Source organism: Protopterus annectens, chromosome 12.part0 (assembly GCF_019279795.1).
Source record: "Protopterus annectens isolate FY-2018-M chromosome 12.part0, PAN1.0, whole genome shotgun sequence".
NCBI classification, from domain to species: Eukaryota; Metazoa; Chordata; order Ceratodontiformes; family Protopteridae; genus Protopterus; species Protopterus annectens.
This window is the reverse complement of record NC_056746.1, coordinates 1066437696-1066457647: the sequence shown is the minus strand read 5'-3', so window position 1 is coordinate 1066457647 and position 19952 is coordinate 1066437696. Positions and strand designations below refer to the sequence as shown.

General features: G+C 38.5%; 1 protein-coding gene across 4 annotated transcripts in view; it reads left to right on the top strand.

The window, feature by feature from the left end:
* The first annotated feature begins 10669 nt into the window (after positions 1–10669).
* Positions 10670–19952, top strand: part of MATN4 (matrilin 4) — a 256812-nt gene continuing 247529 nt past the window's right edge. Inside the window, exons 1-2 of one of the 4 annotated variants that reach the window (XM_044090083.1) lie at positions 10670–10851; positions 11701–11818. The gene's annotated coding sequence lies outside the window, so the exon portion shown is untranslated. Of the gene's footprint in view, positions 10924–11017; positions 11151–11372; positions 11514–11700; positions 11819–19952 lie in introns of those variants that run through there. The other 3 variants (XM_044090082.1, XM_044090084.1, XM_044090081.1) reach the window with 3 other exon arrangements.

Here is a 19952-nt window from a genome sequence, read left to right as displayed (position 1 = left end):
AGACATGTTGTTTAGGCCTTATATCCTTTTAATAAATTATTATTACTATTATTAAAAGTAATGCATTATTAATTTCTTATTATTAAAATTAAGCTTTTGATCTCCGGTGTATAAAAATCACAGGTGATTGAGCATGGTACAGAGTTTAATGTGCATTTCCCAGTTCATGCATATTTAGATCTGTAAGAATTGCTTCGATGTTTATCATACATCTATAGTGGTTAGTAGAATTTCAATATGGTGAAGTGTGACTTTCTGCGACTTTCTTGATGTATGTTTAATGATGATTATTTAAGTGTATTATTAAAAGGAAGCTCTCTGAGAACCTTGAGTCATAGCCCATGCTACAGTGCTTGTGTTTAACTAATGCTATGCATATGCATATGCAACAGTGAGTGGTTACTGTGCTTTAGCCCTTATTAGGGCTGAGTATGGTTGAGCACAGATTTATAACTTAACAGTATATGTGTTACTGCACCAAACCTCAGAGAACACGTGCTCTTTGTAGCATTTTAAAAGCAAACAGCAAACATAAAAAAAACTCTTCCTAACATGCATGTTGATTATTTCAAGGCTTTTTTAATGGAAATGAACAGTCAGGATCAGAGAGTTCTTGGAATTGTAGGAGGTGAATATTTATATTACTGTAGAAGGGACCCTGCCCTACTAGAGATGCTCCATATCCATAAGTCTGACTCCTTGCATATTACCCGATTGATAGGTCTAAATCTAATATGCATCATCAGCAAAACCTGCTGGAGAGACAGGTTTGTCTCCCAGAGGCTGCCTCATCTCTGGAACAGACTTCCCATACATGTCAAACAAAGTACTTCATTGACCCTCTTCAAACGCAACCTTGATGAGTGGATGGGAAACCATAGATTTGTCCCAGGGGTTCCACCTTTGTCCCTCATTGACAGGGGTGACAGGTGCTGACTAAGGTTTCTTTTTTGGGGATAAACTCTTGGCTAGGCTTGTAAGGGCCACAAGGTCATTAGTCTAGTAACCTCCTATGATCCTATGATCCTATGATAATAAATCAAAATAAGGTTGATCTTATAAAAGCAAACAGCTACTTTGGAAATTCTCTCTACCCTGTCATTGTAATCAACCTAATGAATTCCATACCCACTAACATATGGTTGGAGTCTAAACATCACCTGCTTAAAAAAAAAACTAAGACACCTCATAATGATGTGGGAATGCACCTGAACTACTTAATAAATAATGAACAAGACATTGATATGTAAAACCTTAAACCTACTTTGAATAAGGCCCATGGAAATATGCAGGTACCCCTTAAAGGAAAACGCCACCCTAGAACTAAAAAACTTTTTTCCACTCTATATTTGTTTCCTGACTTATTTTAACACCTCAAAATCACTCTAGGTGCTTTATTTGTAATTTTTGCCTTTTTTCCACAACATGGCTACCAATGGGGCTTGATGTATCAGTGTGATCTTGTACTCCCTCAAGCCTTTCTCTTTCCCATAATACTTTGTATGATTCATGCCAGACATAAGGAAGTAACTTTGAATTCCCATGACATTGACGTATAATGGGATTTGGGAGGATCACTGTTATTTTCTTTACCATCTGTAAAAGGACTGCTTTTTTTGTCTCTAATCACCCTCATTTATGGTTGGCTCAGACTTTGTTTACACTATACTTAGAAGTTATCCAGCTACAGTGAGAAAACTAACTAAATTGCAGGTCTTTGTTCAGTGTTTTCTTTTGTAGTTCAAGAGGAATTGAGAGTCTCCTCCCCCCACACTACTGCAGAGGTGTTAAAACTGTCACTGCACTGACAGACCCTTGCAGACTCAATTCCTCAAACTACAAAAGAAAACCCTGAACAAAGGCCTCCAGTTTAGTTACTTTTCTGGCTGTGGCTGGATAACTTCTAAGTATAGTGTAAAACAAGGTCTTAGCCAAACATAAATGAGGGTGATTAAAGACAGAAAAGAAGCAGTCCTTATTACAGAAGGTAAAGAAAATAACAGTGACCCTCTCAAATCCCAATATACGTCAATGGCATGGGAATTCAAAGTTACTTCCTTATGTCTGGCATGAGTCATACAAAATATTATAGAAAAGAGAAAGGATCACATTGATACAGCAAGCCCCACTGATAGCCATGTTGTGAAAAACAGGCTAAAATTACAAATAAAGTACTTAGAGTGATTTTGAGGTGTTAAAATAGGTCAGGAAACAAAGATAGGGTGAAAAAAATTTTTTTTTAGTTCTAGGGTGGTTTTCCTTTAAGGACTTATAAGTTCATAGGTTCATAGATGTACACTAGGCTAATGACCATTAGGGCCCTTAAAAGCATAGCCATGCAACCCAAATGTGACCCACAAATTTGAATTATTTTTGATTTACAGGGGGTGATTTACTGGCTACCTCTGTCCATCAGAGACACAGGAGCCAGGCCAGGGATGAATTTCAAATTACCCATTCATTGGTCCAAGTTGCAATTAGATAGGGATAAGGATGTACTCTGGTTCACATGGATTGGGAGTCTTTTCCAGAGAATGTGAATTCTCTGAGAAACATGTATGTCTGTCCAACATGTCCTATTTATGTTGTAAGTAAAATGTAGGAAAAACAGTTGCGCTCCCTGCATAAAACTAGAAATTACATAGCGTAAACCTGAAGCAGGGGTTTAAACTATTGAGCTCTGTAGAAAAATAGCAGACAATTGGCAGAAGAAAGCTTAATGTGAGAAAAGGCTGCAAAAAGTGATTACTAACAGTATACTACGTAAAAATTGTATACTGAAGGCAAAAACAAAGGTAAGAAAGTATTTAAAACAAACAAATAAAAAAAGCCTCATTGTACTTAATGTGTTGATAGTTTCCCACTACTAGCTGGTTTCTTTGCATTAGCCCCGCTACACTCGCCCTCGCTCTGCTCGGCCTCGCTCCACGCCCCACCCTGCCCCCAAATTCTTCCCACCCCTAGATGTGCTAAATTTATAGCCACAACTGCCACTCCCTTAATTATAAAACTAATCAGCAATTGTTAGACCCACCCAAACCACAACACCCTCCCTATTTCTCCATTCTAGCCTCATCTACTACCCTCCCACCACCATTCTTAAACAATTGTAAGTTGCAAAACCTCTTCAATGCCTCTACAAGCCTCGACCCCACCTTTCAATTCAAAGCCCTCCTACTACCTTTTACCCATGCTGATAATTACATATTTTATCACAGTTTATGAACACCTCTCCCTTCCAGGCTCCCACTACCCCAGATCACAGACCAATACTCATGCTCTTTCACATAACTTTAATCAGCCACTACTCCCCCTCCTTTCCAACTCCAATATTACAATAACTCAACGCTCATTTGAGTCAGTTATGTTAACCCTAGAACTAAACACTACTACAAACTATTATTCAAACTTCAAAAACTAATAATCTATTCTCAAATTAACCTCACAATGGATGGGGAGATCCACCCCAACCCATTACCAACCCCATCAGAAGCATCCAACCCAATATATAATATCCCCTCTAGCCTGCAAAACTTAAACATCTCCTCTACCTCTCTCCTTATCTGCCACCTAAACATCAGAAGCCTAAATAATAAAATCCACTACCTGCATGCCCTCTTAGTAGTACACTCCCCAGATATACTATTTCTTACAAAAACCTGGCTTATGCCATCCACCACTGACAATGAAGTTACTCCTCCAGGTTACAATATAATATGACTGGACCGCACCTCAAATAAGGGAGGCGGGGTAGCTGTCTTATATAAATCTTCAGTTAATGTAACTATTTCCAACTCTCCACAAGTTCTTCAAGCTGATAAAGCTGAAATACTCTTTACAAAACTACAAATTAACCAGCATAAATCTATAAACATTGGCTGCATTTATATCCCACCTGGCAACAACACCAATATTCTTGAGGACATTCTACAGTGGCTGTCCATAAACTCCCCACAAGAAACTATTGTTTTAGGTGACTTTAACATAGACTGGAACACCTGCTCCTCAGACTTCCCTACTACCCACATAACTGTATATGGCTTCTCCCAAGTCATGACCTCCACCACCAGAACTAGTAAGCCCAATAACAAAGAAAGCATACTAGATTGAATTCTCATTAATAACCCTCCTCAAATGTATAAGGCAGGCACCCAACCTGAGGAAATAAGTGATCACCTCCTAACATATATACTCAGACAAAATAATGATATCCCTCAAATACCTAGCTTCAGAACTATCAGGAAGAATAAGAGTTTCAATCAAACCAAATTCCAATTAGAACTTCAAACATGTAACTGGAGTAGACTGAAACTACTCCCACTAGACGAGGCAGTATCACACTTTAACTCCACATTTCTTACAATCCTTAACAATCATGCACCCACCAGGACCATCAGAACAAAGAAAAAAGTAGCACCGTGGCTCTCCAAACAAACTAGACAAAAAATCATGAATAGAAATAAAGCCTGGTCATCTTGGAAAACCAATAAAAACCCTAAGGATCAACTAGTATATAAACAGCTAAGAAATGATACTAAGACATCTATAATGTAGACGAAAAAGACTATTACTGTAACCTGCAACATAAACATCAAAATCACCACAAACATTTTGGTCCAGCTTAAACAATCTTCTCCATCCAGGTAATACTACTACCCCTACCCCTGCATCTATCCTCCAAAAACCTCCAGAAAATATTGCCAACACCTTCAACACCTTCTTTAGGGAAACTATACAATCCTTTGCCAAACAACTAGGCCCCAACAACCTAGACCATATTAACCCCATATCCAATACCCACCCATACTTTAACTTTCAACCTGTACCAACAGCATTTATCTGATCCTTAGTCAAGAAACTGAAACCCACCGCCCTTTCAGCAGGCCTAGTCCCAGCTGAATATCTTCAAAAGGCTGTAAATGCAATAGCATATCCCATCTCAGTATATTAATTAACAGAACCATCTCTGAAGCATATATCCCTTCCATCTGGAAAATTTCCTATGTAATTCCTCTCCATAACGGGGTAACTCCGCTGATCTATCAAATTACTGGCCCATCGCCATTCTGTCCCCTCTGGCTAAAATTATGGAAAAATGTATCCACAAGCAACTCCTTCATTACCACAATTTGCACAATCTCCTAGCTCCCTCCCAGCATGGATTTAGACCCCACCATAGTACCACCACAGCGTGAGGAGGGTTTGGAGGGAGTGTAGTTTTTTATTAAGACTCCTGGCATTGGTGAGGAACACCTTGAGGCTCTGTTGTGTTGATTTTGCTATATTGGTAGGTTTGCCAGTTAGGCATTGTATACAAAAAGGCACTATGGGGGTGGATAAAGTTTTAGCCAGTATTTGATAGCCTAGAGGGAAAAGGTGCAGATCATCCTAGACAAAGCACCACGGTCTGTTGACCATGTCCTTCCAAGCTGACAAATACTGGATCCCTTTAGAATGACACCAGAAAGTCAGTTGTTCAAATCAGTCATTTTTTACTCAGATTGTGGCATCATCCTTGGTGACAGTAAGATGCTGCTCAGTGGGTGACTCATACTAGCCTGAGACATGTAGTCAGAAAGCTCCATAATATATCCCTTCATATAGTTCAGGGAGGTACATCTCACCTCATTTAAACCTACATGGGCTATGATGGAATTATACTTGTACCTGTGGTGTAATGACTTGAGTGCATGAGTGATTTGACAGTTCCTGGTTCAAGTAAGCAACTAGCAGTTATCTTCTCCGTGTTCAGCCTGATTGGAGAGGCATCAATATATCTTACAGTGAAGTCCCCTGTGATGAGAGTCCTGTGAAGTGTGTTTTTTTGCTGTAGGGACTTAGTGTTTGGGGCTCCACTGACAGTGACAGTATGTGTGGGGTTAGGTGTTTTTTTCTGAAGGCCTTTGGGCTTGCTGAAGCATAGTCTTGACAGAAGGTGGTATAGGTTATCTTTGTTGTTTAGGAAGATTGCTTTTAAGTGCCTCAGCATGCATTGCTCTATGTGTGTGTGTGTGCGTGTGTGTGTGTGTGTGTGTGTGTGTGTGTGTGTGTGTGTGTGTGTGTGTGTGTATGTACTATGTGAGGTGGGTGCTGTGTGTGTGATTTTGACAATTTGATGTGAGCTTCTGCTTAAGCAAAGGATGTTTAAGGTATCAGACACTGAAGTGTCTGGTTAGATATTTTTTGTTTTATTTTGGGGTTTTTTTGTATGTTTTTACTCAATAAATAATATGATCCATAATCCATTCTGCCAAGATGTGACAGGGAAGTATGTCTAATTATGTGACACAGTATAACACAGTGTGTGTGTGTGTGTGTGTGTGTGTGTGTGTGTGTGTGTGTGTGTGTGTGTGTGTGTACTATGTGAGGTGGGTGTTGTGTGTGTGATTTTGACAATCTGATGTTGGCTTCTGCTTAAGCAAAGGATGTTTAAGGTATCAGACACTGAAGTGTCTGGTTTGATATTTTTTGTTTTATTTTTGGGTTTTTTGTATGTTTTTACTCAATAAATAATATGATCCATAATCCATTCTGCCAAGATGTGACAGGGAAGTATGTCTAATTATGTGACACAGTATAACAAAGTGTGTGTGTGTGTGTGTGTGTGTGTGTGTGTGTGTGTGTGCGTGCGTGCGTGTGTGTGTGTGTGTGTGTGTGTGTGTGTGTGTGTCTTCTTATTTGTTAATTGTGTTACATTGGCAAATACAATGCATAAGATAGAAACACATATATTGCTACAGTAAAGATGTGTACAATAAAAATCATAATGTAAACTTTTTCTATGTTCTTTATTAGTATTTCAGAATAAGCTTTTAATTATTATTTTTTCAGTGAATACTGTAATTATATACTATATACATTTTTTTCAATTTAATACAGAAATTTTCTCAACCAGCCTCTGCTAAAAAGGACTCCACCATGGGTGCACTATGTCAATTATCAAATTATTATAAAATAAATAAAGAAATATTCTATTCCTTGTTTGTATAGCAGCTGTACACTACTTTTAATACAGTAGTTGGTGCAGGTGTAATAATTCTAAAGGTTACAAACTTTCTCTGTCCTTCAGTTTAGTTTTCATTTTCTAAACATAAAAGGCAAATGAAGCCAGCATTATTTTTCTGTATAAATGCAGCTGTTGTGCTTAGTTTTGCAAGCCTTCGTTTCTCCGGTGCCATAAGTACTGCACCTTCTGGTGAACAGATGATGGCCTTACTAATGAGAATGACCTTCTCTGAATGGGTGGGATGAATGTTGCCATTTATGCAGCAGGAGTTTGCATTTAATCAGTAGCCCGCTTCTGTGAATTACCCAGCTACTACTTAGTTATGGTCCAGTGGGGAGCCCCACTAAAACAAGCATGCCCGTCACCACATCCTGGTAACAACTAGAACTACAGCACAGCAAAGCATATAATATTACATTCCCAGTTACTAATAAATTGCCTTAACTAACCCTTACTGCTACCATGATCTTCCCACTTAGACTAAGAAATCAGATGTCATTGTTCTACTCAGGAAAACAACATACATGCCCTTCATTGCTACTTACTCGGTAATGAGTAATAAAAGATAAAGAACTATTTAAATTGGCAAGCACGAGTATCCTGCTACTTTGTAGAGCAGTTTTTTTTGTTGGTCCATGTTACCGGGTAAAATAACTAAACATGATATTATTCCATCAATGAGCAAGTAACATTATGCTCCTTTTAACAGCCACTTGTTAGGATTCACTGATGATGTCATTAGTGGAGGCTGTGTGGATCAAACTCAGGTAGAAAGGGTGCAACTTATTCACAGTACAGTATCTTTCCCACCATATTTCATCGCCTTAGAGAATTATATAATGAATTAAGGAAAAATTCACACATGAAATGTGGAAAATATATACTAAAACACATTTTAAGGCATACACATGCCTTATCAGTTGTTAAAATGGAGGCATATCTTATTGCCGAATAATAATTCATTGAATACTGTTTAATCAAAAGTATCAGTGTGAACTGCAGAGTAGTTAAAACACAAAGCCATCAGAAAAAAACGCTTGTCATCAGCATAGACCCCCTACACACCCCATGTGTGTAAAGCCCCACCCCCCTTATCCATTCTGCTTACATATAGAAACTCCTTGGTCACTAAACCTCAGAGTTAGTGAAATATCCAAGTGCAAAAGATAGCTCTGTCTATACGAACGTTTTCATTTTGATAAAACAGCAATTAATGATGTTGCTTCAGTGGCATGACATGTCCCCACAGAAAATGTGCTTGCAGTGATATTAACTTCTTGTAACTGTTCCTAACTCTAATCTTAACTTGGAAGATGAAAACAGCATGCTAATATAACTTTTTTTTTATCCTAGGCTCCTTTTGACAGTGCACTTTTATATGATATTATTTCAGCCTGCCCTTTAATTCATGGCATTTTAATACAAATAAGAAATGTATTTACCTTTATTTCAAATTTTCTTTAATTTTTGTAATACTTTTAAGATACATTATATTGATTTGTGATTTTTTTTCCTGCTTGTTTGCTTAATTGATTGATTTCAAAGCTATCTCCAGTAATCTCATTAAAACAATATCATCAAAGAAACTGTAACCTGTAGACTTTGATTTAATTTTGGCAGTCACTGTTTGCATACTGCATGACCCAGAACAAATCATTTGACCTGGTGAAAGCTTTTGAGCTCCCAGTGAATACACAAACATGCATAAAGTGTGTTTTGCATGGTTAATAAAATATAATATATAAACTTTGTTTTTCATTTTACTTGGTGTTCCGTGCTGAACAAATACATGTATTAGATCTCACATAATACAAAATTAAATGCACAGACTTCACATGGAGTTTAAACAGAGTTGTACATATTGATGCATTTTTCTAGACTGCAAAATGTTATTTGGTTCTTTCTAAAAATTTTCCCAGAAAGTTGGCCATTTGAGATATTTACCAGCAAGAAGACTTCACTGGGCACATTCATTTACATGGAAATCCTATGGTGATAACATTAACAGTGTTGAAAGTGATAAAATGGCATAAACATGCATTAACTGGCAGGAAATTGTGTATATTGTCAGTACAATAAGTAGCAAAACGAAGCATAACCCAAATGGTTATTTAAACTATTGTTGCTTACTTATGCCATAGTGTAGAAAATTTTTTTACTGCATAAAAATTCCAACACATTCTTTCAAGCAAGTGTGCATGTTTGTGCGTATGTGTGTGTGTGTGTGTGTGTGTGTGTGTGTGTGTGTGTGTGTGTGTGTATGTGTGTGTGTGTGTGTGTGTGTGTGTGTGCGCGCGTGTGTGTGTGTGATTTTGTACTCATGTGTACTATGTGGACCTTGTTTCCCTGGGCCACTGCTGAAAATGGGGAATCTCTGCCCAGTTGGACTTTCCAGGTAAACAAATGTAAAATAAATAAAATAAATAAATAAATAAATATGGGTGTGTGAGAGAGTATATGGTGTGGGAAGGAGTATATGAGTTCATATCTTTCTCTCACTCTCTGTGCATTGAAGAAAAAATAAGAAATATTGTAATGGTCTACTAACAACAACAAAACAACAAACACATTAGAGCACATAGGTGATGTAATATATTTTATGTATGTATGCAAATCATATCTAAAGGCTGTATTTGTATAAATATCAGGTGGCAAAAATGTATTGTAGTTGATTACATTACATCACTGATCACAATCATTGCTTTCAGATTAAACTGCTGAGGAGTTATGGAGACATATCACAAGCCTTTAGTATCCATTGCGCAGATGTCCACTAATTTACCCAGGAATGTACCTCCTGGCTCCCTGAAATTATGAAGTAGTGACACTACATTCAAATTCAGTGTTTCTATTTTTATTGTAATCCCTGCAAATAAAACATGTAAATTTACATTACTATATCAGGCAGTAGGAAATCAAATTACCTGTATGCATTTCCATCACACTTTCCCCTGCTCTACCACATTTATCTTCCAGATGGAATCCAAAAAACAGTTTTCCAGTTAAGCTTAAAACAATGTGCTGAGACTTTTATTCTGTTCCTTAACTGATATTAGTGGTCTTATTAACCAATCAAACTCTCATATTTTAAGAAGAAGAAGGAGAAATATCACTATTTATTTTCTAGAAAATGTTTTACTCTTCCTCAGTAAAGAAAGCTCTTCACTTTTGCCTTCTTTCATCTAGAAAGCAGACATGGACACTTAGCTATCCTACCACTTGTAAAAAGGGTAGGGGACGTCTGTTAATATGATCTATGCTATTCTTTTCACAGACCCATTCTAACCTACACAAGATATGTGGTCAACACTGAGGTATAAATCACTGGTCTGAGTAGCTCAGACTTTCAGAGTTTAGCACAAGGGTTGACAGTGGAAAATTATCCAAGGGACTCGATATTGGGTATTTAGTAGAAAACTGCAAGCACGCAGAGATCGGATATCATTGTTTTTTTTTTTTTTTTTTTTTGTTAGGTCGTGAATCATGAAACTCTTTTTCTCTTTTCTTGGCGTTGGACATAAAAGCACAACGTGTTTAAGAGCTAAGGAGGAGGTGCGCCTAACAGGATGAGTCGAGGGGCATCCCTCCTACTCAGGGAGCAACCAGTTGTGTTGAATGCCAAGATGTCTGGCACTTAAGAAAGGGCTAACTGTACAAGCCACTTCTGTTGGCTGTATTTTGGTCCCCAAAGCACATTTATTTCCGATGTTGCCTTTCCTTCGTTTTGTTGCTTTTCTTTCCTTTATGAACTGTTTATTACTTCATTCTGTTTCGTAATACTATTAAAGTGCCTTTGTTTCCCTGATTATATATACCCTGGGCTTGATTTCGCTTCATTATTGGATGTAAGTGAAACTAAATCTGCTTCCGCTAATACGCAGCATCCCCCGTGCAGTTTACACTGCATTCAGCTCTCGGTAATACCCTATTTGCTGTTATCGGAATTCCCTGCTACTACAGCTGTCCTACGATACAAGTTGCAAAGCAGTGTCTTTTCCTTTCCTCCCGGACGCAAGCCACGAAAGCTTCTTAACTCACTAAAGTTTTTTTGTAAAACTCTGCATCAAGAAACTTAACTGTTCTTAGTTTCTCCCTCCTTTCCTGAAGTTCTTGCTTCTCTTCTTTCCACTAACAAGGTTTTAAGGTATATCTGCATGTGCTTTCCAAAACATGCTGCGTACAGTAATGCATTTCAAATGTTTGAAACTGCCCCCCCCAAAAAAAAAAATACTATTTTACATCTTTTAGTTGTATTATTTATTTTTGAATGGACCATGCCTCTGATTTTTCCTAGACACAAGTTATCATTAGTCAGACAGTACGCACATGTGTTGAACTTCGTGCCTTTAACAGTACCCCCACCCCTTCCTTTCGATGTTTTTTACTTGGAGGGGAGGGATCTTTCTTTTAACCCCTGATCGCAGATTAAAATACCTGCCACAAGAACCTTTTCACTCCACTTCAACACTGACCCAACTAAAGACCTACAAGTGGCTTGTATTCCGAGGTGCTGATTCTGGGCATTTGTTTCTCTGTTTTAATTATCTGTTTTTCAAACACACTGCATGTGTATTTGCAAATAATTGCACTTGAAGATGAATTGGCTATGAACTGGAATAATACAACTCTGTGGACTTTCTTGGAGAGCAATGATTTTAATTTTCATGTTTCTTTTCTTTTGTTTGTCTCAAAAGGAGTGAATCCACAACATAATCAGAAGCTAAGAATCCAAAAGGGCTACCTTTGCCAGCATTGATTCCGTTGTCCCGGCATCACCTCCAACCTTGCAGAAGAAACTTCACTCCCTCCAAGGTGAGTCAAGGGGGCCTGGGTCCCATATAGGGTGACATCAGTGAAAGCGGGGTTACAGTTCAAAAGATCTGGAACAAAATAATGACAATTTCAGCAGTGATTCAAAATGTTTGTAAACCAAGTAAAGATATATGTTTAATCTGTGAAATTAACATGACAATTGAATCATGAAACGGTTCCTAGCAACAAGCATTTGCTTCTTGGCGTTCCAACTGCAAGGTGCATGCATACAGTTTCGATCTCCTGGGATAGCAACATATTTTGGTTTGTTACTGCATTCTGTTTGTGCCATGTATTTAAACATTTCATTTGTTGCTTTAGTCATAGTTGTAAAAGACATTATAATTACTTCCAAATCAAGTTAATGTCTGTAAACGTGCTTATGTCAGGTGTATGCTACGGTAGCAGGAAGGGCAGTGGTTGCTTTCAAAAGTTCCTCCAACATTGTCACCTCACCCATAAAAATCAGCCATTGACCCCCTCCCAATTTTCTTGCAAAGTTGTACAAGTGTGTCTCCTTAACATGTTGTGTTTATCCTTAGAAAATCGTCACATGAAACTCATTAGACTAGAAAGTTCAGCAGTTTATGTGACTATACTTCAAGTCTTCTTCATAATTAGAATTATAAATATCCTTAGTCATGGGTTGGGCAGTTCCGTTGTCCGGTGTCCGGGGTCACCTTACTACGGGCGGGCGCGCACACGCATGCACGCAGACACTCGCACAATGCACCTCTCACTGCGGAGTTAAGACAATGATGCAGTGGAACATTAAGTGATGTGCTGACTTTTACTGGACCAACATTGGTTTTGCATTTACTTGAGCTTTTTCACCTGAAAGCTCGAGCAACCGTTAAACTTGTGCTACTCCAATAAAGGGATTACTTACCTGTTCAATCTTTTGTGGGCAAGCGTGGTATTTTTACTTTTTTTCTGCTAACCCTGTACTGGATATGTAGACCATTTTGTCTTTGACCGAGCAGCCTACACCAGATTTAAAAGGGGGATGACAATGACAAAGACGACGATATTCCTTGGAACCACGAACACCCAAGCACGCAGTACACGATCTAAATGATGTGCATAGTAGAATATCAGGCTAAAATCTAGTCATTCTGCGAACATTTGAACATTTGTGAGGCATGCTTGGATTTCAGCTCTGGATTTCTTAACTTCTGTGAAACACAGTCATACCTTAAAATTATATGAAACTAGAAATCTGGGTATTGGGCGTGGGCTCCTTAAAACTTCGTAAAGTGTCTGCTGAGCTGATAGTCTTACAAACGTGGTTTAAACTTCCACAATCCGGAGCTTGGCAGAAAATGGGTTATTCCCCCGTCGTAACTTTACGGCTAACAAAGTTGTACATAAAATATAAAGCAGTCAAACAGTGTGATCGTAGTTTTCAAATGGCATTAGCAACATATCAGGCCGTATTGTTTCAACAATATACATACAATATATAAATATAACTATATATATACGTGTGTGTGTATGTATGTATAAATATATATATACACACATACACACATATATATATATATATATATATATATATATATACACACACATATATATATATATATATATAAACACACACACACGCATATACGTGGGTGCGACTGCACACACACACATCTATATATATATATATATATATATATATATATATATATATAGATAGATATATAATGTGCATATAAATAAATGTATACACACACACACACAGCACCATGAAGGAAAGTACTTATAAGGGGCTGAAGTGAAACCTGTGGGGAGAGAATGATTGCTCACATCCTTTCAGCTAAATTTTGTGAGATTATAATTTTTCTGTGACAAAACAGTTCACCACCCAAAATCATTTTGAACCTTCTTCAACAATTTGGATTGTATATAGCTGGTGCAAGCCAAACATGTGGAACTTGTGGGGAGAGAATGTCTGCTCACATCCTTTCAGCTAAATTTTGTGAGATTATATTTTTTCTGTGACAAAACAGTTCACCACCCAAAATCATTTTGAACCTTCTTCAGCAATTTGGATTGCATATAGCTGGTGCAAGCCAAACATGCTGGCTCCAGAAACTTACAAATTTGTGATGCTGACATTAATTCATCTGTTTGACAGTGCACAGTTGTTTTGGGGCACTGCACATTCAGGTATCCAAATAAGCCCTGTGGTTCCTCAAATTAGGAAACAGATTCTAAACCTAGTGGTACGTTTAGGAATTCCCTGCATGAAATAACCAAATAGAAGTTGATGCCACAACAAGCATTTCTGCATCCCTGTTTGTAACCATTACTTGGCAATGCCCTAGATGCGTACCCCACCAGGTGTGCAGTAGCAAGGGCCACCTTAATTCCGCTCACCACATGCCAACGACCCAACATAATTTTTTTTTTTTAGTTTTTGCAGGGAGGCTGCACCCCTGCACCACTACACCCCCTGCAAATTAAATATACCATCTCCAAGATCACACTACAGTAAGGAAAATGGAAGTTACACCCACTACACATCCACATCTGGGCGAACCAGCCAATGGGGTATGTGCATACAGTATCACACAATAACCTTGGAGCAAATTTCTGTCTACCCATCCAGTTATCAAGATACAAGATAAAACATGAAAGACAGTCAAAATAGGGTGCCTCCCCTGCACCCCCACTCCCCCTGCAAGTTAAATATACCAACACCAAGATCGCAATACATTGAAGAAAATGGAAGTTACACCCATGGTATGCCCACATCTGCACGAACCAGCCAGTGGGGTACGCACGTACAGTATCACCCGATAACCTTGGTGCAAATTTCTGTCTAACCATCTAGTCATCAATACTTAAAGATACAAGATAAAACATGAAAGACAGTCAAAATAGAGGCTTTTTAATAAATGTAAAAGTAAGTGAAAGAAAGGCTAGGGTGAACAGTCAGAACAATGACACATATAAGATATCACTGTAAATACCATCAAGGATAAAAGATGAAGGTGCGTTGAGCAGAATTAAGGCTGCCCTTGCTACTGCGCAGCCAGTGGGGTAGGCATGTACAGCATTGCTGGTTATCATGCCCAACCTTCCTCAATTTGGAAGTTGAGCACTTTTACTTAATAACCACCTGCTTAAAGGGGAGACATATTTTTTATGTAGGTCTGCTTAAAGGTGTATATGGTTAGGCTTGTTATGGTCCTTGTGATTGCTTGCCTAATATTGTTCCTGAGTTCCTGTTTAATTTGCAGAATATAGTCTGTCCACTGTCATTTCATTGTCAAATGTACAACAAGCCTCCACATACCTGTATCAGTTTGCATTCATAACTTCTATAGCTGCACATGACTCGAAAACTATTTCATTCAAATCATGGTGTCTCTGCTGTGCTTGTGCAGTCTGTTCTGCAATGTGTTACTATGCATGGTGAATTGCATAATTCACGCATTCACAGAGAAATGAACACCATTAAGACTGAATGTACTATTGCCAATGGGCAGGAATCAGAATGCCTAGACATCTGGAATACTCTGTCCTTGATCAGTACATATATAAACACAAAAAAAGAAGCATGTGATTCAGAAATAATGGAGTAAGTACGAGGGTTACATATAAACTAAACTAATGTGCACCAAGTCTGCCTATGCTGCGTAGAATGTATGCAGATGAGCAGCTCTGCATGAATGACATTGTTGATTCAGTTCACATACAAATGTAGTTTGCACCAAGGCCATCACTTAACACAGAGGTGCAACACAGTATTGCAGGACTTCTTTCAGGAAATTTGTCCCTCTCCTAAGATGCCAAGAGGTGCCAAAGCTGCCACTGGAATGGCATTGTCTCAAAGACACCCAACTCCACCCAAACTTTGGAACACATGCAGCCATACAGTTACTGATTTATGCTGTTGTGAGCATATGTAGGTATACTATAATAAAAACAGTATACACATATGTTTATAAACGTATACCCACAGAAATGCTGAAAGCACAGGACTGACAGCCATCACTGATGGAAGTACAGCTGTTTTATGATCATTCAAGTAAGCATGTATGAGCTGAACTTGTTACAGGCAGGCCCACAGGGTAGTGGAGCTTACAGTGGGATAGTGACATCATTTAGGGAGTACTAGGTGATACTGCGATGCAGAGGAGGGTCAGTATCACAAATGGTAACAAGCTGTGCTCAATACAAGCTTTTTTGAAGTATGTGGCCAGGCATATTCCATGTAAGCCATGTTAAATTTTAAGCAGACAAGATTTTGCCACCACAAGAGCACCAAGCATCCAAGCTTTGAACATGCAGATGACGGGAAAAGGATGCAGGTGAGACTGCAAAGAAGAAAGCCATGCCCAGACTGAGGCACAATTGACTTGTTATGTTTCAAGCTAATGACTTCTAATGTAATAGGTTTAGTATAGGTGCTGCCTATCTAGTTCCCTATTTAGGGCCTGCACCCTAGGAAAAAACATGTGTTAGAGAAGATAGCAGCAGAGGGCTTTGGTGTTCAAATTAGAACTTTCTGAGTATAGCCCTTTCTACTGTATGACAGGTTTTCAACTTTAAATGTATTGAAGTACAGTTTGCTCACTGATATGTAAATGTAACACTAAAAGGAACACAAACGCATACATACATATACACAACTCTGTGGGTATGTCAGTGTTTCTTGCATTGATTCATATCTGTTCCAACGATTTGGTACTCACAGTACTTTGTAGTGTGTCATGTGGAGTGTCCTGTTTTGTGGATCTATGCTGCTGTTACAGCTGAAATGCTCAGTTCACTTTTTTAAAATATGTTTTGTGGGGTTCACGTCAAAATCTCGAAAGCTCAAAATCCCAAATCTCAAAATACTGAACTCAAAATCCCGAAAGCTCAAAATACTGAAAACTCATAATACCGAATCTCATAATATCGAAAAACATACAGGACACCAACACTGACTATATTTTAGCATAAATACATACAGAAACATATTACTCTTCAACTATACTACAACATAACTCATCTTAATGTAGTGAAGTGCAATCTTGGAGTTGATATATTTAAGTAGCAAGGGATGTGGGGGGTGCAGCCCCCTACATGGGTGGTGAAGGGAGGCTTGCCCCCCCCCCCCTGCTTATAGTTGGATTAGACTGATATGGTTTGTCTTTTTTTTGTTTCTGTATGTATTTCTGCTGAAATATAGTCAGTATTGGTGTCCTGTATATTTTTTGATATTATGAGATTTGGTATTATGAGTTTTCAGTATTTTGAGTTTCAAGGTTTTGAGTTCAGTATTTTGAGATTCGGGATTTTGAGCTTTTGAGATTTTGAAGTGAACCCGTTTAGTGCATAGTAGGTTTCTTTTGATAGTCCTTGACTTACAGACCATCAGGCATATGATTCAGTTCTGCAGATATGATGCCTTCTAATCTGCATATGGAATGCAGGGCAAATGATGTTTATGAATCCAGATGGTCATAATTTTTGGCCTCACATCACACAAAGGACATCAAGGCATGCAAGTGTGTCATGTACACTCAGAAATGTGTTGGAAAAGAGAGAGAAAGAGAGAAAGCATGTACATGCATGTTTGTGTGTGTGTGTGTGTGTGTGTGTGTGTGTGTGTGTGTGTGTGTGTGTGTGTGTGTGTGTGTGTGTGTGTGTGTGTGGTTGCAGACACACGCATATAGATACCCATGCATGTGTGCCTTAAATGCACAAACTAAATGTCAGAGTTACTTTGGGAGAAGCAGTTTTCCACAGGGAGGTTTGCCAATCCTATGTCAGCCAGATAAGCGCTCTTTTACCAGTAAACTGTTATAAGTGTGCTGCACATAATATTCAGGTGATTAGTACATAAATAAAATATTTTATCTGTAAAAAAGGAAAACATGCTCTGGCTTATATTTGTATCTGCTGTGGTAACAGTGAAATAAGAAACTATTCTTATTGTTTTCTCCATCTCTTCCTTTCTCAAAAATGCTGCATGTTACTTTGCTTGGACTCTTGTATATATTGTTCTTGTGGTGCATTTTTCCTGGCCCAAGACCAATAACCTTAATTCTGCCAATATTTTGTCCCTTCTGTTCTCCATCCTACTTGCACACCAGAGCAGTGAAAGCAAGAGCTAGACAACTGTGGCTTATCACCTGAACAGGTAGTACATTTTGATCAATGTTCCCAAGCCCTAAAATTATGGGCTTGGATATGTGCATGCTTTTGAGTGCATGGTAAGTCCCCAAGTACAGACCGTGTGCTATTTACTAGGCTAACATATGGGATCAGCACTTTTCCGCTGCTGCAACAGCACCTAATTTTATCAAGTATCTGCCATACATGGCCATCACCACATCCTTCCTGCTCTGACAGGCAAGCCATCATCAGGTATTTGTTAATCAGGTAGGCCCATTGGTCACACAGTCTGTTTTCAGAGGCAACCCAGGAGCCATGTCTGGTTAAGTAACTTGTCAAGGTGACACAGTAGGCAAACATGGGCAAAGGGAATCAAGCCCTGCACCACAAGAACTACAGCTTGCACTCAACCTCTGCTCCAACTGCCATATAAAGCATATGTGGGTTGTGAACCCACAGTCACACAGCTTCTCACACTAATGCTCTGGTGATTAACCTCCTGAGTTACTCTACATAACATTTGTTATTCTATTTGTTTCCATCTTTCTATGGCTCACTCCTCTAACAATTGGGCTGCTAATAAAATCGTGGTTGGCTGGGGTAGAATCAAGCTTCATCCTTCTGTGCCACACAACTGACCGTATGATGTAAAACTTTCATCAAATTATCAAATGGCAGGGATGACATTTCAATCTGATAATCATTTCACATCCCGGCAGAAGTGTTCTGGAATGGAGTTAACTGTATTAAAATTGTGGGGAACTGAGACTGCAGATAAAGCTACTCCAGTGAGAAATACATTATGCTTTTCTGTTTCTTAACCATACAGTACTGGCCTCAGTAATACTTATCAATACAGTGTTAAACATGAACATGTGAGCATTGTTCCCATAACCTAGCACATTAAAACCAGGGCATGGCACCTGATCAGATTCTACACAGGGAATGAATAAATGTAAGTCAGTGAGTGATGTGAGAGAATCCCACAGGGTGATATAACAGATAACATGTATCTGTGATTTAAGATTCTGTCTGACTTTCAGTAACACATACATAAGAATGTTTGCCTACTATCAGATCATGGAACACTGCAGAGGAAGAGAGATACTTACAGCCACAGTTAGTTTGCTCAGCTTGCACATGGCTGGAAATGTAGAGCAAAGGTGTTTGGTTTCTGCATGTCCATTCCAGCTGCACATATTTAGAATACTACAAGAGTCCCCTACATGATTAAACATCACATTCTACCCAGGGTAAACTAAATCAACTGCAAAATCATCTGCAGGGGTACATTTTTTTTCTAGTTCATTTTTGTATCTATTTATACTTCCACTGTATGATTATTTTGTGAAAAAGATTCCTATATCACTTCAATAAAATGGAGCTTATAAGGACTAATGTCCATTCAGTTTGCTTTATTTCTATCCAGACTTGCTGCCCATAGATTATCTGCTATGTCCCTGCCTTTAAAGTTTTCTGCACTTCCTTTGACAAGTGGCAGTATATGCAACAGTTTGGGGTCTGCATTGTTAATACATGCCTTGTCATTTTTACTTCTGATAACATCTAGCATCTTTTGGGTCTTCATTCATTTAACGGCTCGTTATATTTCAGTCATCTGGATGCATGGGCACAAGTTCAAGCCTTTTTTTATGTGATTATTGGTGGCATCTCCCTTAACCTTTGATGCAGTGATGGCTGTGAGCTGACTGGCAAAAAGGCTGCAGTGATGTGTGGTTCCCCTGGCTGGTCTGACTAGCTTATGGGAAGTTGCAACCAGTTTATTTACATCTTCCAATGTGGAAAGGATATTAATGATAGTCATTAGTTTTACCTCATCACTGATATTCTGTCCTGCCTTATATAAGTGGTACATTTTGAGTTATCTTTGCTTAATATCTGAGCTTTGGCCGGCTAACATCTACCTGAAATCAACTGGACGTATAAGTGAATTTAAGTACACTTGTATCTGCTCTTTTTCATATAGTACTATATTTAATTTATTTATTTGTGTTTTTCACTGAATATTAAC